Consider the following 16441-nt stretch of genomic DNA (forward strand, 5'->3'; position numbering starts at 1 on the left):
TCAATATTATATGAAGTTTAAAATCACAAATCGGAATGAAACTCATGGCCAACAACAGCAGTGACCTCTTCCCATGTGTATTCTACTGAGACATGGACAACCTGAAATGGATATCTCAAGCAAATGGAGAAGGCAATGAAGAATCCTCCAAATCCAATGGCACAATATGTGAACCAATATCACTGTCTTCCATCAGATAAACATCTCTTGCAAGGTACTCCAATTCAATCAATTGATTCTGATTAGTGAGTTATCCAGCCAACTGCCCCATCAAAATCTTCTGTCACACCTTTAATACGCAGGCCTCACATTAGATTCATCAACTATTTAAGAATCCAAAGTAGAAGCAAATCATTCTGAACTCCAAAGTACTTCCAAAATGAAGTAGATCCGTTCATCTCTTTTGACGTACTTTTCTTAGAAATCACCATTTAAATATGGAATATTTAACTCAACTCTCTCTGCAGCAATTTTTCCCCCACATTTGATCATTCCACACTCCTGTCAATGCTACTTACGATACCACTGATGCTGGTAAGTACCTGGCATTCTTTTTTGTAAATTAATTATCAAATAAGATGCAAAATGATGGAGGCTTCGGCACAGATCCAAGAAAAACTCTTGTCAGATTTCAAGTTCTCCAAGAACAGCATCGCCAATCTGGAAACCAGATCAGTAATTTTCATGAATATCAATGTTTTTTAATTATTATTTTGCTGAATAGATTTGAAAGACCATATAAACCACATCTTCATAAGCTTACAACTTTCATAACTCTTCATACAAATCAGTTTGATTTATGTTATATGGCTGCATCCCTTCCAAATCCATCTTGCAACGGTTTAGTCAACTCGGCTATAGTTCAATCATTTTATTTTCCTTTGTCCTTCATTAAAAGTTTTAAATAAGAATCGACAACAGTTCCTAATTTCTGTCTCTCATCATCAACAAATAGCGAGCTAACATTTTATTTTAAATTTTCAATCCAAAGGGACAATTCCTGATCAACACTCCCTCTAATTTTCAGCCATCAGTGTGCGCAATAATCTTACGTTGTCCAATTTTTTTTCCCCCCTGTGTATGTGTGCACTTGAATGTGCAAATGTAAACTTGAAATTGTTTCAAGATAATTTTGGCACAGCCTATCTCTCATGGCCAATAAACCTGTATTGGCAGGTTTTCATATATTACAAATATGAATCCATTCTATGAAGTAAGTATTTGGTTAAGATTTTATTATATACTTTGAACTACTTTGTTCAGTTTGTTCCATTAAGTAAAAGATCAATGAGTACATCGATCCATTTTTTGTGCACACTTTAGCTTATTTTGTGCCCTGGTTGCAAAACACACATGCACAGGTTAGAGGGAACAGTGTGAATCCTGATCCAAGGTTCTTAATGAGATTATGGCCATGACATTTGAACAATTATTTCTCCAAAAACATTGCAGACATATTTAAACAGGATTCGTCAGCATTTGAATGCATATTCTTCCCAACATTTTCCTTCCATACTCAAGTTTAAACCGATTAATTTGGTCTTTGAACAATAAAAAGATGGGTGTTATACCCATTGAACATTGACTCCCTACATCATTAATAGTATCTCCAATGCTTTGAATCACAAAATAATAGCCTGGTGGCATCATAGGTCAGAATAAAAACACCTCATCATTTTATGAGCAGCTCAAATGTTTCATTTAATTTTTTTTCCCTTCTGGATTTTCAGGTCGAGCCTCATTTTCTCCTCTGGAGACTGACAAAATAGTTATTCATAAAGTCAGTCAGTTTATTTATATTTTAATTATTACTCACCTTTAAGAATGAAGATCCACATTATATCTCAATAATGGTGCCAAATAATACCAATTCAATGAAGCACAAAAAGAAATGACATTAAGATTGCTGTGTAACCATGGTAAGTCACATGTTGCACCTGAATCAGATCTCTTCCACATGGGATTTGAAGAAATGATCTTGAACTCAATAGCTCAACCATTTCCTGCTGATTATTATTAAGCTATGCAGTTGTTGGAACAAAAGGATATATTTTTTATACTGATCTATTATGCATCCAGGCCTTTATTTTGAGATCAAAGCATTTGGATTATTGTTAATGATATAAGTAGAGAATGTCTCATAGCCATTTTTTAACCAAAGATTTAATGGGTGTAATAAATGGGCTTCGGCTGCATTGAAAATTATTTTCAATGCAGGATATATTCAGCTGCTAAAGTGGTCATAGGAATTTCCAAGGTGAGAAGTAAGACCCTCAAAATTCCCTTTATTTCCTCCCAACTCACCTTGAAATATGGCAAGATACTCATATCAGATTTAAGACAAAGAATCCAAATGTTTTCATTTAAAAACTAATAATGAGGTAGAATGCCTGTGTATAACAATTGCATCAAGATTGACCTTCGAAAACTAAACAACCCATATTGCAATGAGTGGAATGACTCGTTGCAAGACCATCTAATATTTGTTTTCGATGACTTTTCCCAAACCATTAATTTTTTTTTAATGGTTTTCTATCCCTTCTGCCCCAAAGGTTTGAAGCTCATGTCCAAGCAGTTTTGGCACTGCCCAGAAAGGACTGATAAACTCCAGTTAACGCAAAGATGTATTCTTCATTTCTATGTTATATTTTCATCTCCGTAACAAATCTGTACATTGGCAACCAAGTTAAATCTACCAAGTTAATTAACACAAGCCATACATTAGTTCATCATCTGGGAAACACACAAAATTCTTTCCATGCACAATCCAATTCTTTATGATTAAAGAAAGGCATAGATAAGCTATACCCTTATTTCCATAGCTAGATAAATACCTAGCTATTTATCTAACAGAAAGAAATAACCATATATAACCATATAACCGTTTACAGCACGGAAACAGGCCATGTCGGCCCTTCAAGTCCGTACCGGTTCACTTGAACAACTCCACTAGCTCCTCCGCAAACCCCTGAGGAAGTAGAGGCTTTTTTCATCATGCCATTGGTGTGTTGGTTACATGGATAAATCTCAGTATCTAGCTGTAAATACCAATGACAAATTTTTAGTTCCTGCCTATATTCTAAATTCCATCATAACCATGGAATATATAACAATTTACAAAATGTCCATTAGACCCCAACAATGAAGACGCTGTTTACATCCGGTACCGCACGGATGGCAGTCTCTTCAATCTGAGGCGCCTGCACGCTCACACCAAGACACAAGAGAAACTTGTCCGTGAACTACTCTTTGCAGATGATGCCGCTTTAGTTGCCCATTCAGAGCCAGCTCTTCAGCGCTTGACGTCCTGCTTTGCGGAAACTGCCAAAATGTTTGGCCTGGAAGTCAGCCTGAAGAAAACTGAGGTCCTCCATCAGCCAGCTCCCCACCATGACTACCAGCCCCCCCACATCTCCATCGGGCACACAAAACTCAAAACGGTCAACCAGTTTACCTATCTCGGCTGCACCATTTCATCAGATGCAAGGATCGACAATGAGATAGACAACAGACTCGCCAAGGCAAATAGCGCCTTTGGAAGACTACACAAAAGAGTCTGGAAAAACAACCAACTGAAAAACCTCACAAAGATAAGCGTATACAGAGCCGTTGTCATACCCACACTCCTGTTCGGCTCCGAATCATGGGTCCTCTACCGGCATCACCTATGGCTCCTGGAACGCTTCCACCAGCGTTGTCTCCGCTCCATCCTCAACATCCATTGGAGCGCTTTCATCCCTAACGTCGAAGTACTCGAGATGGCAGAGGTCGACAGCATCGAGTCCACGCTGCTGAAGATCCAGCTGTGCTGGGTGGGTCACGTCTCCAGAATGGAGGACCATCGCCTTCCCAAGATCGTGTTATATGGCGAGCTCTCCACTGGCCACCGTGACAGAGGTGCACCAAAGAAGAGATACAAGGACTGCCTAAAGAAATCTCTTGGTGCCTGCCACATTGACCACCGCCAGTGGGCTGATATCGCCTCAAACCGTGCATCTTGGCGCCTCACAGTTTGGCGGGCAGCAACCTCCTTTGAAGAAGACCGCAGAGCCCACCTCACTGACAAAAGGCAAAGGAGGAAAAACCCAACACCCAACCCCAACCAACCAATTTTCCCCTGCTGCCGCTGCAACCGTGTCTGCCTGTCCCGCATCGGTCTTGTCAGCCACAAACGAGCCTGCAGCTGACGTGGACTTTTACCCCCTCCATAAATCTTCGTCCGCGAAGCCAAGCCAAAGATTTCTTGGGCATTCCAACAATGTAGCAAAACAATGGGTCTCATGCAATAATTTAATACCATGGGTGTCCTTGTAATTTTATCTTGTGAAGCGGGACAAAGCTATTTTCTGAGTGTACAGTCAATAATAACCATTTTTCACATTTCAATTCAGAAACCATGTTGGGTTCAATTTTAATATTGACAGTACTTTCAGTTTTACTACATGTCAATTGACCACAGCACCTTGTGTGCAAGATGCTGGTGTCTTCGTAATTAAGCTCACATATTCTACTGGGCCCGTTTTAAAATCGGCTCTTTTTGCACAATGTGCCATGAAACATCACTTTTGTCAAGCAGTCATGAATAAGCTGAGGAGGTGATAACTTCTGTTTGTAATGGGGATTCCTACTTTGCACAAGTAGATAATGTCCTGCTGTCTCCCCTTGCACAAAGCTTGCCATGCAGCGGTGTGGAATCCTCTTCTAAAGTTCTATTCTATTGATTGGCCATGTAAAACCGAGGACAAATTTCCACTTCCAGTCCCAGTCCTCTTACACATAGTTCAAAAGGGTGAAAGCTGGTGAACTGTAGAGCTTTAGCTTATTGAAATGGCTGAAGAAGCTCAGCAGGGGTGACCAACACTTTGGGACTGGGCCCTTCATTAGGTACAGGCCGGAATCGTTGATCACTCTTTACTTCTTGTGGCGTGACCTGCTGAGTTTCTCCAACTCATTTGTACATTGCACTCCACTCCAGCATCTGCAGACTTTATTGTTTAATTTCACATGTACCCATTGTCATTTCTTTGTATAAGCACCGGCAGGTTAGGATTTCCATACAGCCTGATTCAAATCACTGTATATATTAAATTTTATTTTGTGGGATGTGGATATTAAAAGTTCAAAGTTCAGATATATTGTCAGAATACATACACGACATCCCATACAACTGAGATTCCTTTTCCTGCGGGCCAGGCAGAATTTCTCCTTATCGGTAGTGCAAAAAACTCTACTCAATATAAACAAGCTTACTATGTAACACAGAAACAAATTCAATAATAAATAAAGTGCAAAGAAAGAGTTTTTGTACATCAGATCGAGTCTGCTGTTTAGGACTCTAATGGTGGAGGGGTAGCAACGGTCCATGAACCTGGCGGTGCGAGCCTTATGGCACCTATACCTCTTTCCTGTTGGCGGCAGCAAGAACAGAGCATGTCCTGGGTGGTGTGGATCCTCGATGATTTCTGCTGCTCTCTGATGGTAGGCAAGGCTAACATTTATTGCCCATCCTCAATTACTACTGAGACCACGGCAAAGTCCTTATGTTGGAAGTAATCCCGCAAAGTTGCTGGCTCAGGATTTAAAGTCTACAACTGTGAAACAACAGTAATATAGTTCCAAATCAGGATGGGAACCTGCCCTTCATGATATTCCTGTTACAGCAGGCATCTGCACATCCGAAGGAGATTGAGAAGGTGAGGGTGTGTGGACTCCATCTTGACAACCTTTTATAGGAGCCCAAATGAGAGTGTCCTGTCTGGCTGTATCATTTTGTGGCATGGCAGCTCCAAAACATCGGATTGGAGGGCTACTACAGAGGATCATTAAAACAGCCGAGAGGATCTCTGGGGTCTCTCTTTCCTCTAAACATGGCAATTTACTGGGAGTGTGGTTAAAATACAGCTGAAGGAATTATCCAGCACACAGCATCTTCAACCGACCACCATCAGTGAGATGGAGGAGCATCAAAATCAGGACCACCAGACTGGGGAATAGCTTCTTCGCACAGGCTGCGAGACTGATGAACAGAATCCTGTAAATGAGTTAATCATTCCAGATATTTATATACAGTTAATTCGATTATTTACGTGATCATTATGTACTATGTATTGTGTGTTTTTATGCATGCACCACGTCCTGGAGAGACACTGTTCCATTAGGTTGTATACATCCAGTCAGATGATAATGAACTTAAACTTGAACCTTCTTGATATGTGCTGTATGGATCGCCTTGGCGAGCAACTGCAGTGCCTTTTGCGGATGGTGCACACTATTTGTGTCTAGGGAATTTTGCTTGCCATTCTTGTTTTCGGTTACAACAGATGAGAATAGTTCCAGTATCGAGATACAAGTAATAGTTATTATGGAGGTGGGAAACTGAACAGTAGGAATGGAGAGAATAAAGGATTCAAATGAGAATGAAAGCAAGAAACAAATTAAGTATATATTCATGGCAAAAAAAGGGAGGAGTTGAATTTTGCAATAAAGAGAGGTAAAACAGGACGAGTTCAGGGAAAGGATGCCAACATGACTGCACCCTCATTCACCAAAATAAGGTTATCCTTCGTGACAGACTCAAGATAATGTAATGCCTGTTACTGTGGATTCTAGTTTTATTCTTGCTGTGTTAGGTAAATGTCAAGTCCACAACACGAAAGAGCAGTTCAAATAGAACAACTAGACTGTAACCTGGAATTCTGTTTTAAGGTATTCCTTTCATTCAAATCTGTGTTTGTCAGATTTAAAGGCAAAAATTCAAAACAAATTAATTTCCCTTCTTTTTTTGTCATGACAGGATTTCCTGTCAAATAAAATGAAATTAATGCATGACAGTTCAGTGTATCAGGTATGTGAAAATTCCATTCAGATACTGCTAACCACATGGGAAACTGGTTTAATCAAAGCAGCAGGTAGAGAAATTGATGCTGGTGTGAAGGAACCTGTAGAATTTAATACAAATTCAGTTGCATCACAGTCTTTAAGATGGGCTGAGGAGGATATGTAAAATTATAGATTATTAAATCAATTTCTAAACAGATTTAAGACCATTAATTAGGCTATATGACATGTAACAATATTCTCACAGCAAGTTTCCATCCATTGACTTTCTAAAGCCCATTTCACACTTGCAAGTGGTCCCGGGAATTAACAGCCCATCGGCCGAAAACGGGTCTAGTGTGAAAGGAAAGTCTTCTCAGAGAACTTCATCTCACACTAGGAATAGATGGCCTCGTCCCCAGCACAATCCCAGGCGTCTGCAGACACCCGCGTTGCAATCAGGTAAGTGCAGAATGGGAAATTGCATTCTGGGTAGAAATGACCCAAGTTTTTGCGTGAGTGCAGGAACATGAAGGAAGAATAGATTAAAATGAAGGTATAAACTTTGCCATGGCAAAGTCGCAGCAGGAGAATGAGAGAGGAAATAAAATAGCAATAGCGGATAATTTTTAAATAGCATGGGAAAGTTGGTAGCGCAATAATGACTATTTCTAAAGACTGTGGGGGGAAAAGTGAAGGCGGACGTGACTTCCCAGGATGCCACACGGAATTCTGGGAGGGCAGGTCTGCCATTCATCACTTTTTCCCATGATTTTATATATTGTGCATGATCACACTACCAACTTTCCCACGCTGTTAAAAAATTGTCCACTATTGCTAGGAATGACGTTTTTGCTGTTCACACTTGACCACTCCCTAACTGGGACACTGCATGCATTCACACTTGCAAGGAGCCATCCCTGGGGTTAGGACTGTTCTCCCTTCTACCGGTGACGACATGATTCATCGAGCAATGGTGGTCCTGCCCTAAATCCTGATCAATGTATTATGATCTTAAATTTGAACAAAATTAATCATGACTAATTAAAACATAATTAAGCTTTATGTACAGCACAGTATGAGCCCTTCAACCTTTGTTGATTGATGTGCCGATCTATATAAACCTTTATAAGGGATGGTGAGAAAGTGTTAGCAATAAAGAACAATTTTTAAACAACTTGGGAAAGTTAGTAATGCTATTGTGCACAATTCATACAGCGCGGATAGTCGGTAGTGCTATTGCACACAATATAGAAATACCATGGGAAAAAGCGATGGTTGACGTCCCCTCCCAGAACACCATGTGGCAGAAAAATGGCTGTATGCATGGCTGCATTCATGGAGGGGTTTCTCTGCCTCATGACATTGTGGGAAGTCAGGTCTGCTAGCGCTTTTTCCCTCCCCACGGTCTTTATAAATTGTGCGCGATAGCGCTACCAACTTTCCCACTTTAAAAATTGTCCACTATTGCTATTTATTTCCTCTCTCTCTCTCTCCTGCTGCGACTTTCCCATGGCAAAGTTTATACCTTCATTTTAATCTTTTCTTTCTTCACGTTCCTGCACTCACACAAAAATGGGTCATTTCTAGCCAGAATGCAATTGCCCTTGACTGATTGCAACGCCGGCATCTGCAGATGCCAGGGATTGTACTAGGGGCTGAGGCCATCTATTCCCGGTGTGAGATGACGACATCTGACTTCGGCATTGAGAAGATTTTCCTTTCACAGTAGATACTTTTTAGTCCGATTGGCCATTAATTCTTGGGACCACTTTAAAGTGTGAAAGGGGCTAACGTTTCAGGCCTGGGCCCTTGGTCAAGGTGTGAGCAAAAAGCAGGCAAGTAACTGAATTAAAAAGGTTGGGGGAGGAGAGGAGAGGTCCATATTCCTTCCCCTGCCCCTCTTCCCCAGGCCAATTAAGACCAGATTAAATGCAATTTGGCAATTGAGCTGAAAGAATGCGATTTTGAAAAGTGCAAAACAAATCTTGAATTGCTGATCTAACATTGATTAGCACAGGGAGACATAGTCAGGAACCAAAAATATCTCGCACTTCAAGAGAGTTTATGAAACATTGTTGGAGAAATGCAGACATTGGCAGCACACTTCAGATGTGAGTTGCTCACATGCCATGTCAAGTTGAACACGTAGACAGAAGCAGCAAAGGAAAAAGAAATTGAAAAAGAACCTTAAATGCCTTGGAGTGCAGCAAAATTCAGTAGATGCTGTGATGGTATTAAAACACACACAGAAATGCTGGAGGAATTCAACCAGTCTTGCAGCAACCATCGGAGGTAAAGATATATTACCAATGTTTCAGGCCGGAGCCCTTCTTCAAGGTATAAGCAAAAAAAAAGTCTGGGTAAAGACTGGAGAGAGAAAGGTAGAAGAATGGGATGGGGAGGAGTACCGACCTAAAGGTGTTAATGGAATATGATAAGAGGAAAAGGTGAGAATTGATTTTGGCTCTGTCAAAGGAGACAGTGGGAAAAGGGAAAGGCAACAGGGGGACAGACCAGAAATTCCATCCGGTTGGAAGCAAGTGAAGATGAAGTGTTGTTCATCCAATTTGTGTGTGGTCTCAGTCTGGCCCTGCACAAGACCATGGACAGACATGTCAGCAAGGGAATGTGATGGGGAATTAAAGTGACTTGAGCCTTTTGAATTACATTCGTGCAACAATTTCAGGGATCAATGGCACACCCTGTTAATATAAAATTTGAGCAACAGTGATCCCAATTTGGATTGATCTGTCCATTTTTTTTAAACCCCAGGCAGTTGCTCAAAATAAGATTCAGGTTAATTTTCTAAACTGATGATTGGCCAAATATTTGCCTTTGGTTAACTGACAAAATAGATGACTTATACGTAACAGGCCTTGCACTCATCTCACTGGGAAATGTGACCTGGCAAGTAGGTGTCATTAAAAATGAAATTCTTGTGGAGATCGAGAGTTGTACTATAGCATCAGCTAGTAAAACTTCAGTGAAAGTCGATCACCATACAACAAATTCTGGTGTGTAATTTTTATTCAAGAGTCTTTTATTGCCAAATAATTAAAACAGAAAATGTAATATTACACAAAATTTCCTTTGGTCAACCGCAAGGCAAACAATAGCTGCTTTCACACTTTTGTCCCACTGAAATGGGATACGAATGGGGACTTGGCTTTTCACACTTGACCACTCCTAACTGGGACACTGAACGCTTTCACACTTGCAAGGAGCCATACCCGGGGTTAGGACTGTTCTACCTTCTACTGGTGATGTCATGATGCATCGAGTGATGGTGGACCTACCCTAAATCCTGATCAATTCTTCATGATTTCATATTTGAACAAAATTAATCATGCCTAATTATTACATAATTAAGCATTACATACAGAACAGTATGAACCCTTCAGCCTCTGTGGTGCCAACCTATATAAACCTTGATAAGGGACTGTGGGTAAGTGCTTGCAATAACAGACAATTTTTAAACTGTGTGGGAAATTTGGTTGCATTATCGCACACAATTTATAAAGATCATGGGAAAGTTGGTAGAACTATCATGCCCAATATCGAAATACCATGGGGAAAAAGCAATAGCGGATCTGCCCTACCAGAATTCTGTGCAGCAGAGAAAGGGTTGTATACATGGTTGCATGCACAGAGCACCCATGAATAGGTTTCTCTGCCACATGGCATTCTGGGAAGTCAGGATCGCCATTGCTTTTCCCCACGTTCTTTATAAATTGTGCACTATAACGTTACCAACTTTCCCACGCTGTTTAAAAATTATGTCCTATTCCTATTTATTTGTTATTTAATTCCTCTCTCTCCCTCCCTCACCTCCCCCCGCCCCCCACTGCGACTTTCCCACGGCAAAGTTTATACCTTCATTTCATTTTAACCTTTTCTTCCTTCAAGTTTCTGCACTCACTCAAAAACTTGGGTCATTTCAAGTCCACAATGCAATTTCCCATTCTACACTTGCCTGATTGCAACACCAATATCTGCAGATGCCAGAAATTGTACTGGGGTTGAGGCTGTCAATCCCCAGTGGAGCTTATGTCATCTGATGCCAGTGTTGAGACAATTTTCCTTTTACACCAGACACTTTAAAGGCTGATTGGCCATTATTTCCTGGGAACACTTGCAAGAAATTGCCCAGCACTGCTTACAGTCACAAAAAAAGAGAAGCAGATGAGAGTTCCCCCAGAGTCACTGTTAATGGATTTGCCTCCAGCATCTTCCACAGCCATATAGACATCAGTCCAAACAGTCAGCAGCCTGAGCTTCAGATTTAACCTCCAACATGGTCATGAAACCTCCAGCGCCCTCACCACCCACTCACCTCACGGCTCCAATACCTTGTACCCATTCGGCCAGTCTCAAGCCAGTCTCCAACTGTCCACAGCTTGGTGAGTCCCTTGACCACAGTCGCCAACAGCCCGCTGACTGTGCGTGTGTCCTTCAGCCGCAGAACCCCTCACTGGTCCGCCACCTTGGACGCCATCCCGTGGGTCATCATCTTGTTCTCCTTCTCAAACAGGATTGGTCTCCTCTTTTTCTGGTGTTCTGAGTCAGTCCTCTGCTTATGTGGAGTCTGCAACCGCTTGTGGTCACTGCCGAACATAGGGGCCGTCATCCTCGACCCAGTCGCAGGATTTTAAAATAAACCACCTTCAGTTCTTTTAACAGGCTGTTTAAAGCCTGCATGGAGCTGACAGCAGTTGAACTGGCCGGTGGGACCCAGAGGGGGAGTGCTGTATCTCCGCTCTCCATGGGTCATCACCATTGACCCCACTGCCGTTCAGCAACTCTGGCAGCTCTCCCATTACCTTTTTATACCCTGGATCAAACTCTTGCTTAATTGGTTCACTCCCATCAAGCTCCATATTTCCTAACAACACAGGGAAAGGCCATTCAGTCCATCGTCCATGCACTAATGGTGTTGTAGGGTGAGCTGTAGTCAATATAGATCAGCCATATGTTTGAATTGCTGTTTTCGAGGTGATCCAGAGCTGAGAGGAGAGCCAGTGATATTGCATCTGCTGTGGAGCGATTGTGACGATAGGCGAATTGCAGTGGGACCAGATCTTTACTTAAGTACATGTTAATATTGCCTATGACCATTTTGATCATAATTTTGCCTAAGAGTCATTGAGTCTCTGAAAGGACTCTTACTTTGGTCATTATTGATCACTAATATTTACATGTATGCGCTGCTTAACATCCACAATGCGTTCTGTGAAATTGGGAAGCGGACATTGTGCAAACACCATATTATTGTATATGCTTAGCAAAGCTATATGGCATATTGAACTTACACTTCATTAAACTGTTCACTTTTTTTTCCACTTTTTGAACTTTTCAGTAAATACTTTCTTGGCCTATAATCACACACAATTTAACCAAGAGGACCAGGACCATCCACACCACTGTTCAAAACTTCCTCACACTGTTCCACTGGAAGAGTTTCAGGTCAAATAACCTCCGTTGATGAACTGTCACTCTGTAATTCCTGAAGGACCTGGCTGATGATCTTCTTGGGGAGGTGCTGGCTCCCTCAGGAATATGTCCAGTGTTGTTTGCCTAGTTTGCTTTTACTTTTCTAAATAAATTTCTTTATAATGCAGCAAACACTGCAAGAGAGCATTTCTATCAGTGGAAAGCATTCAGTGTTTGGGTCCATCTCTTCAGCAAGCTGTTAAGGTCTGCAAAGAGTTTGACGAACCCCTTAACAATGAACCTCTTCTGCACCCGTTCTCCTTCTGCAATTTCCTTTTCCCCTCACCTCTTCTTCAGCTATTCGCTCTTCATTTGTTAGTTCCTCAGGAACCACCTCATCATCTATGTCTTAGGTTCAGGTTGTTGTTTACCATGTCGACAACAGTTCTATTAATCCTGGCAATTTTAACATCTTTTTCAAATCCCTTAAAGTCATGCACATAACACTTCAGAATTTTCTTTCCCCAAATGCCACTAATGCACTCTTTGGTCACATCATCCCAGGCCCTTCTTATTGCAGTGGAAAATGTTGTACTCCCTCCAGAACTGCATCAGTGTCTTGCCAATGTCATCAGTTGCATCAACAGCCTGAGTAAAGGTCCTCCTCAGGTAGTCGGCCTTGAATCTGCAATAACCCCTTGGTCCATTGGCTGGATTAAAGAGGTAGCGTTTGGCAGGAGGAACACCACTTTGATGTTACGGTAGAGGTCACCAATGAAAGGGAGATGTCTACAATTAGCAAAATCTTGAAAGGTACGTCTTCTTCCAAGCGGTACTTCTCCATTTCACTGACATAGCAATCGAGAAGGGCATCCTGAAACAGCATTTGTGTCATCCAGGACTTTTTAAATTCCTTCCTGTAATAAACTGGTACGGTGGGTTTGCTAATGTTCCTGAAAGCCCTGGGGTTTTCACTATGCCAAATAAGAAATGGAACTCGTAGACAGCAATACTGTCACGTTGTCTTTAAAAGCCTTCAAGCTTGGCATTGACTTGGCCTCCTAATGAATGGAGGTCCTTTCAGGCATTCCCTTCTAGAATAAGGAAGTTTTGTCTATATTAAAAATTTGCTTGGGCAAATAGCCTCCCTCTACAATTATTTATCTAAGGTTTCAACAAATTCTTCTGCTGCCTTTGCATCACCACTCGCTTTCACATTATGCAGCAAAAAACTTTCTTTGAAACACCTGAACCATTCAGAGCTGACATTAAACTTGATACCATAGTCTGGCCCTGCTTTTTCTTTCAGCATCTGGAACAAGCTTCGTGCTTTGGCATTGATCGTCAACGTGCTGAGAAGGACTCGCTTTAGTGTTTGGTCCTCAATATACGTCATTAGCAATTAATATATATATATATATATACATATATATATGATACAGGCCTCCCTCGCATTTTCGTTAGCCTTGTAGCTTTCAGTAGAGCTGATCCTTTCACAGCTTGGAGAAGTTTTTCTTTGTTTTTGAGGATCGTCGTGATTGTCAAGTGCAACGTCCTTAAATCACGAGCAATATCATTCACTGTTTTTCCTCCTTTACGTTGTTTAATAACCTTTTGTTTCACTTCCAAATCAATACTTCTCCTTTGCCTCTTGTTGCTGCAATCACTGGCACTGGTTTTGCTGCGGTTGGGAGCCACGACAGATAGAAAGTAGAGTACCTACATGCGTGCAAATGACATGAGATACACGTGTTTGTGTGCAGTAAGTTGTTGCATACATCTGGTTATGTTTGCTACATCCCGTTCTCCGATTGGGATTTCTGAACTCTATTATAACCTTATTGGACCACAGATGTATATGTGGTTGGATGTCGCCCGAACGGGCATTAAGTGTATTTCTGTATATGCTTAGATTGTATGCATTTCTTTCTTTTGTACACATTTCTCTCTGCTTAAGTACAGTTTACAGGTACAGGTAATTTAGAAATTCTGCTTCATCTACAGGAAAAAAAATCTCAGAGTAGTATGTGATGTCATGAATGTACTCTGACAAGAAAGTGAACTTTGATAGAAATGTATAGATATGACACTCTGGATGTAAAATGACTATATTCACAAATTATTTACAAAAAAAAACCTTTCAAAGTTCATTTTGAGGGAAAAAAAAAGCCTGCACCAACTTGCCGGATGATGGAAGGAACCATTATATGACTGGGTGAACACAAGAAAAAGAAAAAAGCCTGTAATGGACACTTGCCAGAAAAATATCTGGGTCGCTGAAATGGAATGGCACCCCCCATGCTACCATTGGAAAACTAGACAACACAAGGGATATAAACATATGTTCAGCCATGACATGGTGGCTCTTTGGCCCTCATATTTTGATAACCTCTTTCAATTATCATCTGCATAAATAGATTTCTGAAATTTCTAAGTGACTATGAATGCAGAATGACTGCAAACACAAGAATAATTCAGCCCAATTTCTTTCACCACACCGCCATAACAATGGAAGCTTTCACTCTCAAGTAGGAATCAAAAGGACACAATTATTTCAAATGAAGCATAAAATAAACTAGAGTCAGTGGTAGCCAAGTTAACTACACACAAAGCCGATCCCATTGAATTCACATCAGGACTCTGGCACAGCAGACAATCCTAGTAGTTCTAGTTTATAATCATTCTGAGTCGCTGAAATGAGGCTTTCTCCAGTATAACAGCAAAAGTGAACAATACATATATATATAATATATGAACTGTCATTCTAAAGTGCAACAGGAATCCAATTATAATCAACACGTAGAGCATTTAACTGATTGAAGAGTTGGACAATCGCACATCTGAGTCGCTTCGGAAATCATATTCCAAAATGCGGATGCGTGAAGCACATCTCTGGTATTTAAAGTGTGTTCAACGTATTAATGACTTTTTGATAATTCTTGAAAAGATCACAACCCTCTGCAATGTAAACAGAGGCTTGTCATCAAGACAATGAAGAAGGATGCCAGAAGCTTTTCTCAGCAAGCCTTGTTAGAATATGTTAATGATATGCAGATGGTGAAGCAGATGATTATTTGAAAGCCAATTTATTTTTCTTGCTTTTAAAGCAGTTATCATCGTGTGCTGCAAAACGGAGGAAACGAAATGAGAGCAGTCAGCTTCAGAAGAAGAGATGCTGCTTTCCAGGAGTCATAGGGAAGTGGCTTCTTTTTTTTTTAAAAAAAAAAGCTCCTTTATCATGTACGTTGGCTGTTGAACTAAAATCGGGGAAATAAACTTGCTATCTTGAGTGCATTTTAAATAAACATGAATATGGGAACCATTAGTCTCAAGACAATACCAAAATCAGTCAGTCATCCAAGTACAATAAGCAATTTATTTTGCATTCTTCATATAGGATTTATATTTTTATGCATCATATCTGAAAGAGAGATAATGGGCCGGCAATATTAGAGGAAAGACAATGAACAGTCACATTATGTTTCTTTACTTAAATTGAAGCTACTGTTTGCACTGAGATCACAGGCAGAGGAATATTATCCAAATATATTCAGCTTTTATCACCGCTATCAGTAATAGATATTTCTAGCCTTTCTAAAATGTGAACCAAAAAAAAGTATATTTGGATTTTACATGAAGCTCTTTTTCCACTCTGTTTAAAATGTCACTAGTCCCAGCACAAGAAAATGGCTGCAATTCAGTTCCTTTATAACTTCAAATTAATGTGGCCACTGGCTTGGCAGCCAAAATACACAGCTGCTTTCAAAATTGATAATGTAGCCAAGTGTTTGCAGAAGTGATCACATTTAAAAAGAAGCTTTTAAAATTAGAATTCTAATCAGGTTTAAAATGGTCATAAATGGAAGAGTAATATTGTTATTAAGAGAAGATTCCTTTATCCTAACAAAGAAATTTTGAACGATAACACCGGACAACAAATATTTTCAAAATGTTTGCTTCCTGATTAAAAATTGGGAATTATGACAGGACAACTTCAACCAGAACACAAAGATCATTTCTGATCTGTTGCATCACATAGGAAGCTGGAGAAACATTAAATTCATTTTTATTGAATTAAAATGCTTAATGCGATTAAGATGCTTAATCGCATCTTATTGCTGACACATTACATTAGTTCAACTGACCTAAAAATGTTTTGCAGCTTATTTTCATATGTACATAGCATCTGATG

The 16441-nt window shown here is 40.4% G+C and overlaps 1 protein-coding gene and 1 long non-coding RNA gene across 2 annotated transcripts in view; one reads left to right on the forward strand and one right to left on the reverse strand.

The window, feature by feature from the left end:
• LOC138735727 (uncharacterized) overlaps positions 1-15568 on the forward strand; it is a 67168-nt gene extending 51600 nt beyond the window's left edge. The window contains exon 4 of the long non-coding RNA XR_011339914.1: positions 15357-15568. This is a non-coding gene — a long non-coding RNA (uncharacterized lncRNA). The remainder of the gene's footprint in view (positions 1-15356) is intronic.
• Positions 1-16441, reverse strand: part of ptprt (protein tyrosine phosphatase receptor type T) — a 1055968-nt gene that overhangs the window by 957792 nt on the left and 81735 nt on the right. The gene's annotated exons all lie outside the window — the stretch shown is intronic.

Source organism: Narcine bancroftii, chromosome 6, assembly GCF_036971445.1.
Source record: "Narcine bancroftii isolate sNarBan1 chromosome 6, sNarBan1.hap1, whole genome shotgun sequence".
NCBI lineage: Eukaryota > Metazoa > Chordata > Chondrichthyes > Torpediniformes > Narcinidae > Narcine > Narcine bancroftii.